Source organism: Bos indicus, chromosome 26, assembly GCF_029378745.1.
Source record: "Bos indicus isolate NIAB-ARS_2022 breed Sahiwal x Tharparkar chromosome 26, NIAB-ARS_B.indTharparkar_mat_pri_1.0, whole genome shotgun sequence".
Classification (NCBI taxonomy): domain Eukaryota; kingdom Metazoa; phylum Chordata; class Mammalia; order Artiodactyla; family Bovidae; genus Bos; species Bos indicus.
Window position 1 is genome coordinate 48093391 of NC_091785.1, and position 17522 is coordinate 48110912.

Genomic DNA, 17522 nt, shown 5'->3' on the forward strand with positions numbered 1-17522 from the left:
CAATATTCTTGCCTAGAGAATTCTATGGACAGAGGATCCTGGGGGCTATAGTCCCTAGGGTCTCAAAGAATCAGACACGACTGAGTGACTAACACACACGTACGGATGATAAAAGCAATAGATGGATAAACAGATGGATTAAAATAAATATAAATGTAAATGAATGCATCTGCATATACTTGGGAGTGTACACACAGACATACACACACATGCAAACATATACATACGTATCTTCAGTGTACATTTGTCTCCTAGCTCTGCTTGGGAGGGCTTGCTGGTAGCAACACCCCAACAGCAAAAAGCACATCAAGCCAAGGACCAGAGCTTCTAAACCACTAAGGGAGATGAGAAGTCCCTGGAGAAATGGCTAGGTCTTGAGCAGAAAAAGCATAAGATGAGCCTGCAACCACCATGCCAGAAAGCAAGAAAGTGCTCCAAGAAGAGTGGGGCCAGCAGACACCAGGCCAGAGTGAACGAGCCCTCACTGCGCAGACCGCGTTCAACGTGAGCACTGAGGTGACTAGTGATGATAGCAGGTTATGGTCCACTGAGAATAGCAGAAAGTCCTGAGTTCTTTCAGAAACTAATTAAGGAATCCATGTAAAACTTGATGAAGAACAAGATACACATGGTTCCAAAGTATTTATACCCCCCCCCATAAAAACGCTTATCAATTACAGAGGAGAAGTTAGTAAGTTTACAATGGGGAAAGCTGGCAGGCACCACCTTAATCAAGCACTCAGAGTAAACATCATTAATTATGAAACAAACTGGAGTTATGTGCCACCTGATAGCATACAACGAGATCACAGCAGTATTCCTGTGAAGGACAGAACCTCAATCTATTTATAAGGAAGCAGACAAATCCAGACTGGAGGACACTCCTGGAATCAAATGACTTGTCATCTTCCAAAGTATCAAAGTCACAGAGTCCGGGGAAGACCAGGGGCTGTTCTAGAACAAAGGAGATGAGCAGACAGGCAACGAAATGTAGCATGTGGTCCTGAAAGGCATCTTTGCTACAAGGTATTACTAAACAACTCGGGAAGCCTGAACAGTCTGAGGATTGGACGCTGTGATGCAGCCCATCAGAGCCAGCGTGTTGATTTGCATGGTTACATAGAAGAACTTCCCTGTTATAGAAATATACCCTAAAAACAGTCAGGGATGGTGGAGGGACATGTGGGTAACTTACTCTCAGAAGGCTTAGAAAAAGCAAGTTCCTTGTACTCTACTTCCAAGTTTTCTGTAAGTTTGTTATTGTCTCAAAATTGTTCCAATTTTAGATAAATCACATTATATACACATAAATATACACATAGATGCCTCATGCTACTTTCTCCTTTACTTTGTTGATGTGGTGAAAAATACACAGTACATCTGCGCGCGTGTGTGTGTGTGTGTATTATTCATGATATAAATAAAATACAGAAGCACAGAACACACTTATTTCAAGATGCAGAAAAAGTATTTGACAAAATTTTACATGAATTCATAACTTTAAAAAAAAAACTCATCGGAGAGACCTGCAGCTTCTGCCCTGAGTTGAGAGAGCTGCAAGGAGCATTGTTCTCACCCTTTCAGCAACAAAGGGGCAGACTGACTTCAAACCCACAAGGTCCCAGGGCAGAATCACAGAGCAAGCACAGGGCTAAAGCCTAGGGTGGCACCTTGTCTGCAGGGAGAGGAGAGGTGCCAGCCTGACTCCGCCCCCTGGGCCACACTGTGGGGATGGATTGGTGAGGGTCTTTGTACAGACTGGCAGGCTGGTGGAAGTGTGACAGTTCCAGCGGGGTACACAGCTCGGGGGGTACGCATCTTCTCATAGACTTTTTCTTCCCACAGAAACAACTCGCTCAACAAGCTCTTACAAACGCCCATTGTGTACAAACCTGGGTCAAGAGAACAGTGGAAATGCAAAGGAACAAGGAACTCTTCAGGATCTTTCTCTTCTGTGTCCACTAGGAACAGTTTCCATTCACTGCGGGAAGGGTACAAGCTGCCCCCGTAACATTGGGGAAACCTCTGCACTCGAGGAAAGAAAGGGCTTCCCCAGTGGCTCGGCAGTAAGAAATCCACCTGCATTGCAGGAGCCTCAGATGTGGATTTGATCCCTGGCTCGGGAACATCCCCTGGAAGAGGGCACAGCAACCCTCACCAGTATTTTTGCCTGGAGAATTCTATGGACAGAGGAGCCTCACGGGCTACACTACATGGGGTCGCAAAGAGTTGGACATGACCAAAGCGACTTAGCACGCACAGAGAAAGAAAACAGATAAATAAAAACCCACTCCTTGGGGAAGGGTAGGATTGTACAGCATGGCCCCAGTTAGAGCAGAGAGGGCCAGGAGAGTGAAGCCACACTCCCGAGACCCAGGGACACGGTGTACACCTCAGACAGGCTCCATCAGGACAAACGGCTGCCAACAATGCGAATAATTCAGAGTCATCTCAGTGGATGCAGAAAAAGACTTGAGAAATGCAACATATATTCTTGGCAAATATTCTCAGCAAACTAGGTGTAAAAGAGAACTTCCTTAAACTAATAAAGAGCGTTTTGTTCTTGTTGTTTGTTGTGTAGTGGCAAGTCATGTCCACCTCCTTTGCGACCCCATGGACTGTAGCCCGCCAGGCTCCTCTGTCCATGGGATTCTCCAGGCAAGAATACTGGAGTGGGTTGCCATTTCCTTCTTCAGGGGATCTTTCCAACACAGGGATCAAACTCTAGTCTCCTGCTTGGCAGACAGATTCTTCATCATTTAGCCACCAGAGCATCAACCCTACAGAGAATATGGTGAAAAACTGTTATTGGTTGAAGCATATGGAGCTGCCAAGATTCAGTTCTAAAATGGTGATTTCATATGACTCGATCTACTATTTTGGTTTTGCGTAAGTGTTTATAGATTCTTTTGGATTAATTCGGTTCAAAACATACGATGCAAAATAATGACAAAACCTTTTTTTTCCTTTCCAGTTCTTATACTTAAATTTTCTTCACTGCTACTGCTGTGACTAGGACTTCCAGTACAATGTTAAATGGAAGTACTGATGGTGTTACTTTCACGATTATAACTGGAAAATGTTCACTATTTCACCATTAAGTATGACTTATATAATTGGGTCTTTTGATTCATGAGAAATGATTTAATTTTTTGAGATATAATCCAATGCTGTCATTTTTACTTGTTGCTAAAGTTGTTCAGGTTTAACCATTGAGAGCTTTTTCAAGTTGGTACCTGTGCCCTTTGATGCGGCCCATTCCCGTCTTCCTCCCTTCCTTGAGTACTTCCTTTCTTACATGATCCTTCTGGTTCATCTTGGATTTTCTCTGCCCAACCCCTGGCATCAACTACTTCAACCAATAAAAGTCAAATGCATTTCAATACACAAAGAAAATAATTGGTAAATGAAAATGTAAAATATGCTACTTAAAATAGCATCAAAAATCATGACATCATTAAGGAGTAAATCTAACACAAACATAACAAGATTTCTGCACTGAAAACTTATGAAACTTTATTAAGAGAAAATTTAAAAGACCTGTGCAAATGAGAGCTATAATTTTGACTATTCAGTATTATAAAGTAATTAATTATCCCTGAATTGACCTATATGTTCAATGAAATTCCAATCAAAATCATAACTCTTTCTGTGTAGAAATTGACAAGCTGATGCAAATATTTATTTGGAAAGGCAGAAAGCTAAGGAAAGTCAAAACAGTCATGCAGAAGAAAAGCAAAGCTGGCAGACGCAGCCTCTTCGCTATGAAGACTTTTTATAAAACCACCTTACCTGATACAGTGTACTGTTAGCACATGGGTAAACAATAGAATAATGAACCAGAACCGAGAGTGCAGAAACAGACTCGTCTATGGTTACTGACTTTATGGCAGAGATGACAGCAAAAGTGGGAAGAATGGTCTGTTCAATGGGTACCACTGTATCACCTGCATCTCTGTACAGAAAAAAATAAATCCTTACGCATAGCTCATACCTCACACCACACAGGAAAAAAATCATTTCCAAGTAGTCTTTAGATGTAAGTGTGAAACATGAAACAACAAATCTAGAAAACAGCACAGAAGAATATCTTCAAGATTTTACAGCAGGAAAATATTTCTTCAGCAGATACAACAAAACCCTCAACTTTAAAGAAAAAATTAATGAGCTGAACAACAGTAAACTAGCAACATGAAAATCTTGTTCATTAGAAAGATAATATTGAGTATTTATGAAACTCCTACAGCTCTCATCATACCTAATGACAGAAGATTTGATGATAGTATCAAAAACATGTAATATTTAGGTAGAATTTAACAAAATATGTGCGAGGCTCATTCAATGATAACTATATATTGCCACCAAGGAATTAAAGAATAAACAGAGAGATATGTACTATGTCCATGAATTGGAAGTCTCATTATTATTAAAAATGCAATTCCTTCCAGCTTAAAGTATAAATTCAGTGCAGTACCAATCAAAATCCCAGGAGGTCTTTTCTGTACAAATTGATCAGTTGATTCTAAAATTCATGTGGAAATCCAAACAATCTAGATGAGTCTTGTATAAAAAAGAACAACGCAAGGACTTGCCTTCGCTAAGGATTTACAGAGAAGGAGTCACTGGGCTCTGCAGGCGGACAGGCACACAGGGCAGGGGGACAGAACAGAGAGCAGAACCAGGTCCACACAGAGGTGGCCAGCATGCATTAACAAAGAGGAAAAGATGATTCCATGGAGGGAAAAACAACCTTTTCAAACAATGGTGCCAGAACAAATGGATACGCACATGGTCAGAATGGTCCCGGGCTTCCCTGCTGGCTCGGGGCAAAGAACCCGCCTGCAAACGCAGGAGACTCGAGTTCAATCCCTGGCTCAGGAAGATCCCCTGAAGAAGGAAATGGCAACCCACTCCAATATTCTTGCCTGGGAAATCCTGTGGACAGAGGAACCTGGCAGGCTACAGTCCATGGGGTCTCAAAAGCGCTGAACGCGAGTTGGCAACTAAACAGCAACAGGAATGATCCCTTGCTCTTGTTTAATGCCATAAGCAAAATTAGCTCAAAGTGGATCATATCGCAAACATTTTCAAACTTGAGGAAGGCAAAACTTTTATAGTTAGGACACAAAAGTCACAAACAGTGAAACAAAATGCTAATAAATTAGACTTAACCAAAATGTAAAATGTCTGCTCTTCTAAAGTCCCCATTAACAACATGAAAAGGCAAACCAAAGACTGAGAGAAAATATTTGCCAAAAAAAAAAAAAAATGTGATAAAGAACTTATATCCAGAATGCATAAAGAAAGTTTTCATGCTAAGTCACTTCAGTCATGTCTGACTCTTTGCAACCCTATGGACTGTAGCCTACCAGGCTTCTCTGTCCATGGGAATTTCTAGGCAAGAATACTGGAGTGGGCTGTCAGGCCCTCCTCCAGGGGATCTTGCCGACCCAGCGATGGAACTCAAGTCTCACTATCTTCTGCATTGGCAGGCGGGCTCTTTACTACCAGCTCCGCCTGGGAAGCCCCAAAGAACCCTTAGAACTCAATAACAAAAAGCCTTCCTTAGAAACTTGACAGAAGCAGTACAGAAAACTTCTCAAATGTACAAGCAGTTAGAAAGTGTATTACTTACAAAACTTGGAGAAAAAGACATTCAAAGACATCATCCATCAGACTAAAAGAATCAAAACGCAGGACTAAAATCATACTATAAAAGTACTACTGGGATAAACAATAAAACCTAATCATCACAGAAGTAAAGGTATATTTACAAAAGAATGTAATTTTGAAGACCCAAATACAAGAATAATTTAATAATAAACTTGTTCTAAAAGCTCATAACATAAAACAACAGGAAGTAGCTGGAAGAGGCGGGGAGAATTTAAAGTGTTAATCCCCTCATCTCTTATGAGGCATGTCAACAGACACAAAGTAAGCAAATTGACCAAACACACCAAAGGACCTGAAAACATTTATCATCTTTAGCCGGAACTTTTACTTGCAGGAATTTGTCTTAAGGAAATAACGATGTGCCAAAAATACACAAACGTTGATTGCAGCATTATTTTATGATAGAAAAAATTGGAAGGATTCTAAATGCCCAACAATGTGTGTCAGATGAAAGAACTATGCATATTCACTCATGAGATACTGATTTTCATTAAGTGGTAGGTGGACAAAGAATATTTAAATATTTAATGATGAGGCAAGAATTTCATTATCACTCAGGTATTTTTCTGTCATTCTGGTTACAATCAAGAATTTTGCTGCTTTGTGATTTTTTATTATTAACAGGATTTATTTGGCATTATCTCTGACTTTTTCTTATTTCTTTTCCTAAGTTTTCTGCTTCTTTCAAACACTCTTATGTGGAATACTTCATTTTAGCTTTATCTCCATCAAAAAAAAACTATTCAATGATTTAAATACTAGTGACTTTGCTTCTTAAAATGGCAGTATTCATAATTTATTTTTAAAATGAAAAATAAGGATGCCATCACTTAGAAATGAGTTGGTTTGCAACACCAATGCATATAAATTCAGTGCTTAGTGTCAAACATGACATTACAGTTGTATTTTTGTCTCAATAATTTATAGGTCTGACAGACTTAAATAAAACACTAATTACAACAAAGTATAGTAATTGCATGATATAAAGAACTAAAAAATTTTACCAACTCTAAGAAGCCTGTATTTCTGAAAGGAAGCACACACACACTAGTAGATTAATTCAAACAGGACCTCCCACACATATATTTTCGATAAGAACTCATCTGATCTAGTTATAATATATTCTCCACCACAAATGTGAGCCAAACCCATAATTCATTTATTTCAAGTATGTGAATGCTCCGCCTTCTGGCTCACAGTCAAGCCTCTCAGAAACCCTTGCCTGGGAGGCACAAGGTCTTCCTCCCTGCCTGGGAGCAAACCATTCCTTCAGCCATGGCTCACACAGGCTCGTCGTGGACCGTTCCAGCAACTCTTAAACTAGTCCCCGAAGAGCTGAAGCCAGCAGCTGTTCACGGGCTGACGACAGTGCAGAGAGAGCGGCAGGGTGCTGGGGGGTTCGGGGAGGGCATCTCCCCTCCCAGCCTGGGCGATGCCCACGCAATGGAATTCCATGGACCACATTCCACCTCGTTAACTCTGCTTGGTACCTCGTGGAGCCAGCAGCCCATAGCCAAAACTTTTTGGCAAGATCCTCAGTGGGTTAAGTTCTAATGCAGTCTGCATCACCAAATTAGACAGCATCGCAAAAATATAGAAAACATTTCAGATGAACAGATGATTTCCCAGTCATCCACCCCTCCCACTTTACGCTGTTGGGCAGGACCATTTATTACACACCTCAGCTCTTTCTGAAAACCACTCCAATGTTGCCAGCTCCCAGAGCTTCTTTCTGGCACTCACTCAAGACTTTCTTCCTCCTTCCCTTACAAATATTTCCCGAGTTTTCATTAGAAACAGATTACGAGGGATCTGCTTATTTCAGAGGAAACTTCTCCCTGTCACACACAATGAGCTTTACAGTTATGCCTTATTGAAGATGAACCTGCTCCCCCTTCAAGTTTAATGCTGAGACACTTGAGGAACCATCTCTCCCCACCACGGACCAACGTGCTCCTGTCTTTCTTTGGATTCACCAAGGCAAACCCTCGTTTATCACACCTCCTACGAAGGAAAATTGGATTAGATCAAGTCACCTTCAATCACGCACATGAGAAGTGAGGAAACCAAACATTTGTCCAAAAAAAAATCAAAAAACGGAATGTCTGCTGTAGCCACGTGTGTGCCAGGCACGCACCCTGACGCTGTGCCAGCTTCCAGCTATGACAGGAATTCCAGCTCACCACTGACGGCCCTGGATGGGGTGCAAGAGCCTGCACTTCATGCTGTCCTTGGAAAATCAGCAAAGCACTGCATTCAGAATTCAGGCTTTATAAGAAATTACACAGCTGTTGTTCATAGAAAGGATATGTTTTTAAGCAATTGTTTTCCTTAGTATTTCATTATCAGTGTGCGTCTCAGCGCATTTAATGTGAGTGCTGTCCCGCACAGCTTCTACTGGAGGCTCCGTTTGTCTGTCTTCCCTGGCCTCGGGGAAGTTCATGGAAACTCACATCTGTGAAAGCCCAGGACACAAACTGTGCACTGGAGCTGGCGTTCAAGCCTAACTCAGCAAAGAATCATTTCAGTGTGTTTGGAAACAACATTCTGACTGTGGAGTTTCACTAAGCATCACGCTAAACTTCTCACCGCATGAAAAACGCCTTCTCTGGCAGGTGATGACATGACCCTGGGGAGATAAGTGGTTCTGCTCTCAGACTCACCCGTCTTCAAATCCTCACTGTGTGCAGAGCAGGTGGACGTCACCTTAAAACTGCTGTGTCACGGGGCTTTGCTGGTGGCTCTGTGGTCAAGTCTGCCCGCCAGCGCAGAGGACCTGGGTTCTGTCTTGGTCCTGGAAGATCCCGTGTGCCGTGGGACGACCAAGCCTGGGCACCACAGCTATTGAGCCAGCACTCTGGAGCCCAGGAGGCACAAGTACTGAAGCCTGAGTGCATGGAACCTGTGCTCCTCCATAAGAGAAGCAACCTGCTCTCCACAACTAGAGTAGCCCCCGCTTACCACAGCTGGAGAAGGCCCACACGCAGCAACAGAGGCCCGGGCATGGCAACAGAGGCCCGCACACCGCAACGGAGGCCCAGTGAAGCCATATATAAATAAATCTTAAAAAAAAAAAGTGCTAGGTCAGTAGGCGTTTTCCCTGCAGCTAGCAAAGAGGGATGACGTCACAATAACTTAAGGAAGGGAACAGCCCTCGGCCACCTTGGCTGGGGCCCAGCCTGCCCACCACGAGGCCCTCTGAACAACCAGGCTGGGCCCAGAAGCCACACACTTGCACGCTCTGAAGAGCGTCAATCCTAGGACACCTACAACATGTCTCCTTCTGGGAGGTCCACGTGAACCTCCCCAGGTCAAAGAAGGTCTTTTTCTAAAGAGTCAGTCCACTTAACAATAACAGAAACTAGACCTTTTTCTTTTTTGCCTCTTGGAGTTAAGAGTGCTATATATCATTTCGCATGGGGCTTCTGAGATATTTGAACAAGACTGCAGAATTCACGTAACCATTAACCTACAACTGTTCAACAACGACCCACAAGCTCAAAGACTTGGAGAGGCCTTGAACTTCATGTCAAGTCTTCTGCATACCACTTCTTTCTAGTTAAAAATTAGAAGAAGGGAAAAAAAAAGGTTGGCCTATTGACTCAATAATAAAAATTGGATCACATCTTAAACTAGAGATCATCTGTGTTTGCATTCCCAGATTCTTTATCAGTAATATGTTGATACATGCTTGAAAATTTATTAGAGGCTGTAAAACAAATCATTAAGCAGAGAACAGTTCTGAGCCCTGGCGCTCTCTGACCCTTTGTAACCCTGTTATAGTACCGAAGTGTTTCTAACAAACAAAAGAGAAATTAGCTCTTTTGTTCTCAGGACTGTCAAGCAGGTTAGTTCATCTAACATAGTCCTTTATTAATAAATGGCACAGATTTTCATGCTAGCGTAGCTAAAGCAAATCACATCATCTTCTGAAAAAGACATACCTATTATTTTTCAGTGATATATTGCTTTGCAGTTGTAGCCAAAACAATCTAATAAGCACTATTAGATAAAGGATTCTGAATATGAATGTATTGAATTTGTAGTGGAAGAAAATGAACATATTGCAGCATTTACGTCAGATTGGGTTAAGCGTGGGCATCTCTTTCTCCTTAATAAATGCAGATCGAAAGACTTCTTTTATGTAAAAAATAATAACACAAATTTCAGCAATATGAAATAACACAACCACTTTGTAATGTTAGGAGGAAATCAGTCGGCCGTGTGCTGCACAGAATATAAATTATTTTAGGAGGGCAAACAGATCCTGGGACGCTGTCTCCCATACATTTATATTCATAAAGGGTTCGAAACGCCTAGAACAATAGCAGCGATCTATTTGCTATAAAGCATCCCGCATTTGCCGTGTCACTTATGACAGCTTTGATAGACATGTACTGTGTAAGAAAAATATCTCCAAGCACTCGACTCGTGTAATAAATTGATTAAACTTCTCTTCAACCAATTGTTTTTGTCTTAACTTCCTCTTCAGCCATCACCTGAAGAAGACTGCGCTTGTTTCCAAAAGACGACGTAGAAGGAGACAGTTTAATCGAGGCCTTCACGTTTGAGCACTGTCAGAATTTCCCCTCAAATGATAAATGATTGTATAATGCAACAGTCTACCGCTAGGGCTGAATTATATTAGCCATCAGTGTTCAAAACCCATTTGAAACTTAATTGTGCTGTGATCGTGCTATCCCCCAGTCAGCAGAACAGCAGGTTTATAAAAATCATCTCCTATGATTGTTAAACGCTTTCCTAATGAAGCTGATGATCACAACACTTTGCAATAAACGCTTCTGTCAAGATGTCACAAATGCCTGATACTGGCCTCCACAGTGAGCAAGTGCTTCTGTGATTTGGGTTTATCTTCACTGCACGGAATTCAACAGATCGGTCTGCATATGGAAGATAATCTCCATAAAAAGGCAAAGTGCCGTATATTAAAATGGGATTATCAACTAGCACATGACCATGCCACTGTGTAATTATATAGTACACCATGCGTAGATGTGAACAATCATACAAGAAAATAATTGAGGGCCATAAAACTTAATTCAGAAAAATCAATAGAATATAAAAGCCATCAGATAAGGCCTCTTAAGAAATCGATCAAGGCTTGTACAAAGTCATAATGTGTTTTCCTAAGAGAAAAGGAGCTAAATGAAGCAGAGAAACCTACATAATATTCTACAAGTAGGTTTCTAGAGGTGCTTGTATATTGAAGAGGGAAGAAGAATGGGAAATGCAATTACTTTTTACATTCTAGAGCCACGTGGACCTGGAGCAAAAGGAATGTATGTTAAATACTGCAACGGAAAGGGCTGTTAGAGCAATTATTCCTTTTTGATCATTTATCTATATTTGTGTCTTTTTGTATCTCTCTAGAGTCTAAAAAAGCTATTAGGCTCTGCTCATTGCAACTTTATGTATCTTTATATGTTGTACACTCCATCTGAAACACTCCGAGATTTAAATATTGGGATAACAGGAGCGGACCGCAGGGTGAGAAGTCTATAAGGAAGTGGTCTCCCCACACTCATGAGCCCCCCGGAGCCTAGCGGCGGCTGTAAGTGTCACCCCGTCATTCTTTCTACGGAATTCAGCCACATAATTCGACCAGAACAGTGTGCTAAGCCAAAACTGTTTTCATTACGGAGAGAAAAAAAAGTTTATAAATGAAACATATTTTCCTAAGGGAATACGGCACTATTGGGATATATCCCTAAGGACCTGGAGAAATAAGGGAAAATACACACTACTTTTGAAATATTCCCACCAAAACTCCGCACAATAGTACATTAGCCAGAGCTCTGCGGTTTATTTTGTATGAAAACAAATAACAAAAGCTCATGTAACCTATAGGTGAAATGGATCCCTAATCCCCCAGAGCTCACAAGCTGGCTTCCAGAGGAAACAAATAACTTTTTGTGAAACAGTTAATGTTGCCTTTTTTTAAAAGGAGAGAGGGTAGGGAAAAAAAAAAAAACTTTGCTTCATTTTTTTCCTAGCCCAAATTAGGCATTGCAGGTTTTCAGGGCCTCATGGTTACATTAGCTAAATGCAGCTGGATTTATTGCATGTGCTTTTAAAGGGATGTATATTTACAATTTAGTTGAAAGAATCTCTAATAGGTTCACAGTTTGGGAGAGGGGAGCACAAAGGGTCTTATGTAAAGATAGCCATATGAAGAAATGTACATGTTATCACCGTAATTTATGAAAACAGAAACTCAGATTATTTACTTCAAAGTTTGTTTTCATGTATTTAGAATTTGAGTGGAACCAGCTGCTTTTTCAACTTCTAAAGTCATGTTGTTATAACCCTGTTCAAAAGGGTGATTGTACTGTATTTCTTTAAACAACTTAAGAGGTATTAATTACAAGAGGAAAAGAAAATACTGTAAGTGTCTCTTCTGCTTTGTGAGTCAAACTATAAGCTCAACAGCCGTGTGCATCTCTGAAGGACCCACACCACACGTGCTCAGGGAGCCGGGGCCACAGACACACCCGCAAAATCGCCGTCATAGTCGTCACCAAAACGCTCTTGGAACCTGTGGCCCACCTAAGACAGTGCACAGATGGGGGGTAAGAATGAAGAACGCAGGAGCCTGAGGAAAGCCCATCACTCACACCGGCTTCTACCCAGCAAATGTGGATCAGATCCACACGCTGGGTGTCCCCGACCCTGATCAAGAAAACCCCACCACTGCTCCTTGGCTCCCCAGGCCAGGGGCTTTCATATCAGCCTACATCCCTGCAAGTGACGTGGCCTTCAATTACAGACAAGGAGGTTCTTCTGTGCCCATTTAACAACGCAGATGAGTTCTTTTTTGCCTTTGCACACTGTCCATGCGAAGAGACGACTCGTTAGAAAAGACTCTGACGCTAGGAAAGATTGAAGGCAAAAGGAGAAGGCGATGGCAGAGCAGGAGATGGTTAGACAGCATCACCAACTCAGTGGACAAGAATCTGAGCAAACTCCGTGAGACAGTGGAGTACAGAGGAGCCTGGCGTGCTGCAGTCCATGAGGTCGCATTGTCAGACACAACTTAGCGACTGACCCACAACAAATGAGTTCTACTCCACTGGATGATAGCAAGTTTTTTCCAAAAAGCTGAAAATCTATGACCTCGTCTCTTTTGCCATTAATCCTACTATGAGGGTGAGGCGGTGCAGGGTCAGCAGGTAAGCAGGTACCTGCTCTAATCAGCACCTACATTCAGAAGTCAGAAATTACAATGCAGACAAAGTAAGGGAGTGGTGACTTATTTCTAAGACAGAATCTTTACAGCAGAATTAAGCATGGAATTCCCTGGAAAATCTAATTCCCATCTGGTCATTAAAATGACTGGCTATGAAAATGTGTCCACAACCTCTCGGAAGCCCTATAAATGCATGCGTATTTTATCCCATCCATCAGGCTAGTGAAAGTCAGTCATGTCCAACTCTTTGTGACCTCATGGACTATATATATATATATATATATATATGGAATTCTCCAGTCCAGAATATTGGAGTGGGTCACCTTCCCTTTTCCAAGGGATCTTCCCAACCCAGGGATCAAACCCAGGTCTCCCACATTGCAGGCAGGTTCTTTACCAGCTGAGCCACAAGGGAAGCCCAAGAATACTGGAGGGGATAGCCTATCCCTTCTCCCGCAGATCTTCCCGACCCAGGAATCGAACTGGGGTCTCCGGCATTGCAGGTGGATTCTTCATCAACTGAGCTACCAGGGAAGCCTCATAGCTTCCCTCAAGCTAGGTCAGGTCTCAATTATGAGAAAGCACGAGCACTGGCCTGGTGGGGCTCTTTGCAGTGCTAAGGAAGATCATTCCACAAGCCCGCAGAGCCCCTGATGCAGCCCCCACCGTGGAACAGCTGTGCCTGGAAGTCCTCTCTCATCCACTGGCTGAGCCTGGTCACACCTGCTCCTGAGAGCTGAGAGCTGCTGCCAGACAGGTGAGCCCAAGTCCAAGCGGGTCGAGTATTTCTGGGGGCAGGAAGTCTGGCTCCAAGACGTCCTCTCCCTCAGGGCCCTCATCTCAAGTGCTTTTCTGGGGCTTCCAAGAGAACGCCTCACTACTGTGCTCCAGAGCGGGGGAAAAATACAAGAAATTGTAGTTTTCTTTATTTTCTCTAATCGTTCCCCGTTGTTTTAAAACACACATAATATATTGAGGCAACAGCACAGGTATGTAATTGATAAATAAAATAGGCTTGGGCTGGGGTGGGGGGTCCCTGCTCAGAATTTTGCAGTGGAAATTCTTGATCAAAAAGATCAGAGACCATGTATCCCAGATTTGGGTTGGACTTATTCATAAAAATGGATGGCTGACTTAACCCACCCAGGACTTTTGTATTTTCATGAAGATAATTGTAAAGTCAAAGGGGCTCTACCTAGAGGGTCTGTAGTAGACAGTAAAAGTTCCGAGGGCAGAGACCTGGGCTGGGAAAGACGACTACCCCGTGTAAAGGCAGGACTCCCCCCGGGGTGCCTGCTGACTCTGAGGCACTTTCTCATTGGTTCCCTGCCTTCTTCTACAGCCAGAGAATTAAAAAAAAAAAAAAGGTAAAAGTCTAGGAGTCCTCTCCCCATGCAGCCTGCCCTGATGCCAGCTTCTGGAGAGGAGGGTCAGCTAACAAGGGCACTGCAGCGGCGTCCGACTCCGCATCCTTCACAGGTTAGGGATTTCTCAACAAAGGGCTGCAGGGCTGAGTTCAGACTGCGCTCTCCTGTGCTGCCTGGGCCTCAGGGTGCCTGCCCCCCGCACCGCCAACATCACTGCCACTTACTGAGGCCCTACTATGTGCAGAGCATACGACGTGGGGTTGACACATAATGAACGGGAGATGCAAACCCCGCCCTCACGTTTGTTTATGATCTCGTGGCAGACGAAGAAATACATGCAGCTTATGAAAGCAAGTGAAAGGTGGTCAGACAGGCGTTGGAGGGTGGCAGGAAAGCTGGGTGCGGAGAAAGCGGTCCTCAGGCTGCACAGTGGAATGCCCCCGTCCCCAAAGTTACGCCAGAAAATTCACTTACTCAACAAATTCAGTTATTTTTTTCACCAATAAAACCATTTCGTCTCATCATTAGAAAATGCATGCAAACTAGTCTATTTGGATTAAAGTTGGGAAATTTAGATACCAAAAACTGATAAAAATTGAGTTACCTGAAAAAATCACTTAGAAGATGCTTATTAGTGAAAAGAACGTTTTTCAAAGTATTAAAATGTGCTAATCCTTTTTATTACAAACCAAATGACTTTCTGAGGCAGCAGAACTAAATGATCTGAAAATCAAACATGGATGGCATGTCCAAAACTTCTTTTGTTCTTAGCACGTGTGAACGTTTCACAAACAACGTTATTTCATGGTTCCAAAGAGAAAGTGTGAGATTCTGGAAGGAAATTAACCGTGAGCATGAGAGGGTTCAGGCCTGTGCTGTTGTCTGAGACACCTCCACCAGCTACAAAAATATTCGTTCCTTAAACCAAAATATGTGTAAGAGAAGAAAACAACATGATGAAAGCCAAGTGCTGTGTGGGAAAACAGAGCTGGTAGAGGAAAAAAAGAAACACTGTCCACACTTCAAATTTAAAGAAGGGAAAATGCCTCAAGAAGTATTAATAGACGACTTGAAAGTGGAGAGTGAAAAAGTTGGCTTAAAGCTCAACATTCAGGAAATGAAGATCATGGCATCCGGTCCCCTCACTTCATGGGAAATAGATGGGGAAACAGTGGAAACAGTGTCAGATTTTATTTTTCTGGGCTCCAAAATCACTACAGATGGTGACTGCAGCCATGAAATTAAAAGACGCTTGCTCCTTGGAAGGAAAGTTATGACCAACCTAGATAGCATATTCAAAAGCAGAGACATTACTTTGCCAACAAAGGTTCATCTAGTCAAGGCTATGGTTTTTCCTGTGGTCATGTATGGATGTGAGAGTTGGACTGTGAAGAAGGCTGAGTGCCAAAGAATTGATGCTTTTGAACTGTGGTGTTGGAGAAGACTCTTGAGAGTCCCTTGGACTGCAAGGAGATCCAACAAGTCCATTCTGAAGGAGATCAGCCCTGGGATTTCTTTGGAAGGAATGATGCTAAAGCTGAAACTCCAGTACTTTGGCCACCTCATGGGAAGAGTTGACTCATTGGAAAAGACTCTGATGCTGGGAGGGGTTGGGGGCAGGAGGAGGAGGGGATGACAGAGGATGAGATGGCTGGATGGCATCACTGACTCGATGGATGTGAGTCTGAATGAACTCCGGGAGTTGGTGATGGACAGGGAGGCCTGGCGTGCTGCGATTCATGGGGTCGCAAAGAGTCGGACACGACTGAGCGACTGATCTGATCTGATCTGATCTGATTCACAATGATTCCAGTTGTAAACGATGGGGTCTCAGCTGGTGCGAGCGGGTGTAGGGCCATCAGAGTGGCTTTGGGGCAAATTAAAAGCCAGGTACCAAGGATTCTTACTTAAAGGGGCCTCCTGATGCCCTCAGGGCAACTCTGCTCATCTACTTCTTTGGAATGAGATAAACCTTGGGGTGTATCCCATGAAGGCAAGGTTGGTTTTAACATCTGAAGATCAGTATGGTTCACCATACCAACAAATTAAAAAGGGAAAAGCATGAGATCATCTCAAAACTCAGAAAAAAGCATTTGACAAGGTCTAATATCCATTACTGATAAAAGCTCTCATCAAAGCAGGAATAGAACCTTATAAACCTGAAAAAGAGCATCTCAGAAAAACCAAGAGTCAACATCATGGTCAGCGATGAGAGGCTGAATTCTTTCCCCCATGATCAGTATTGAGAGATGTACACCCAGACTTCCGTTCGATACTGTACTAGAGGTTCTTCCCAGGGTAGTAAGGCAAGGGAAGAATAAATAAGTAAAAGGCATCTGTGTTGAAAGGAAAGAGGCAAAACTCTCTATCTGCAGATTATTTGAGCACCTAGGTAGAAAATCTAGATCATACCAAACATTCCTGTAATTAATATGTGATTTTAGGACAGTTGTACAATCAAAACTGGAAAATCGATTGTATGTCAACATACTAGTAACAATCAGAATTTAAAATAAAAATAAAAGCATCATTTACAATAGCACCAAAATATATGAAATATGTATGGATAAATCTGACAAAAGATTGCAAGACCTGTACACTGAAAGCTGTAAAATACTGGCTGAAAGAAATTAAGACTCAAATAAATGTAGAAATGTAATCCATTCATGGGTCAGAAGACTCCATATTGTTAAGATACCAGCTGTCACCAAAATGAACTATAAATTCAACACAAACTCAACCGAAATTCCCACATGTTTTTGGTGGGGACGAATGAGATAATACTAAAATTTATGTGGAAATGCGCAAGACGTAAAATAGCCAAAACGACCCTGAAAAATAAGATTAGAGGACTAACTGACTCCGGGGGTTATTTTAAAGCCGCAGAAGTCAAGCTGGTGGAGTACTGTCATAAAGACTGACAAGTAGATTGATGCCACCGAGCCCAGAAACACATCTACACATATGTGGACAATTAATCTGCTACAAATTGGCAAAGACAGATCAATGGAGGAAGAATAGCCATATGCACCTCAAACAAAGAAGAACTCAAAATGGAGAAAAAGTCTAAATGAAACAACTAAAACCATAAAACTTGAATAAAACTCAGGAGGAAACTTGGGGCATGTTGAGTTAGAAAAAGATTTGGGTTTCATTCCAGACCACTACAATAAAGCAAATGTTGTAATAAAAAAAAAGAGAGAAAGATTTCTTAGAGACTATATGGAAAGTATGATCCATAAAAAGAATGCAAAGAGCTGACCTGTTGGAAAAGA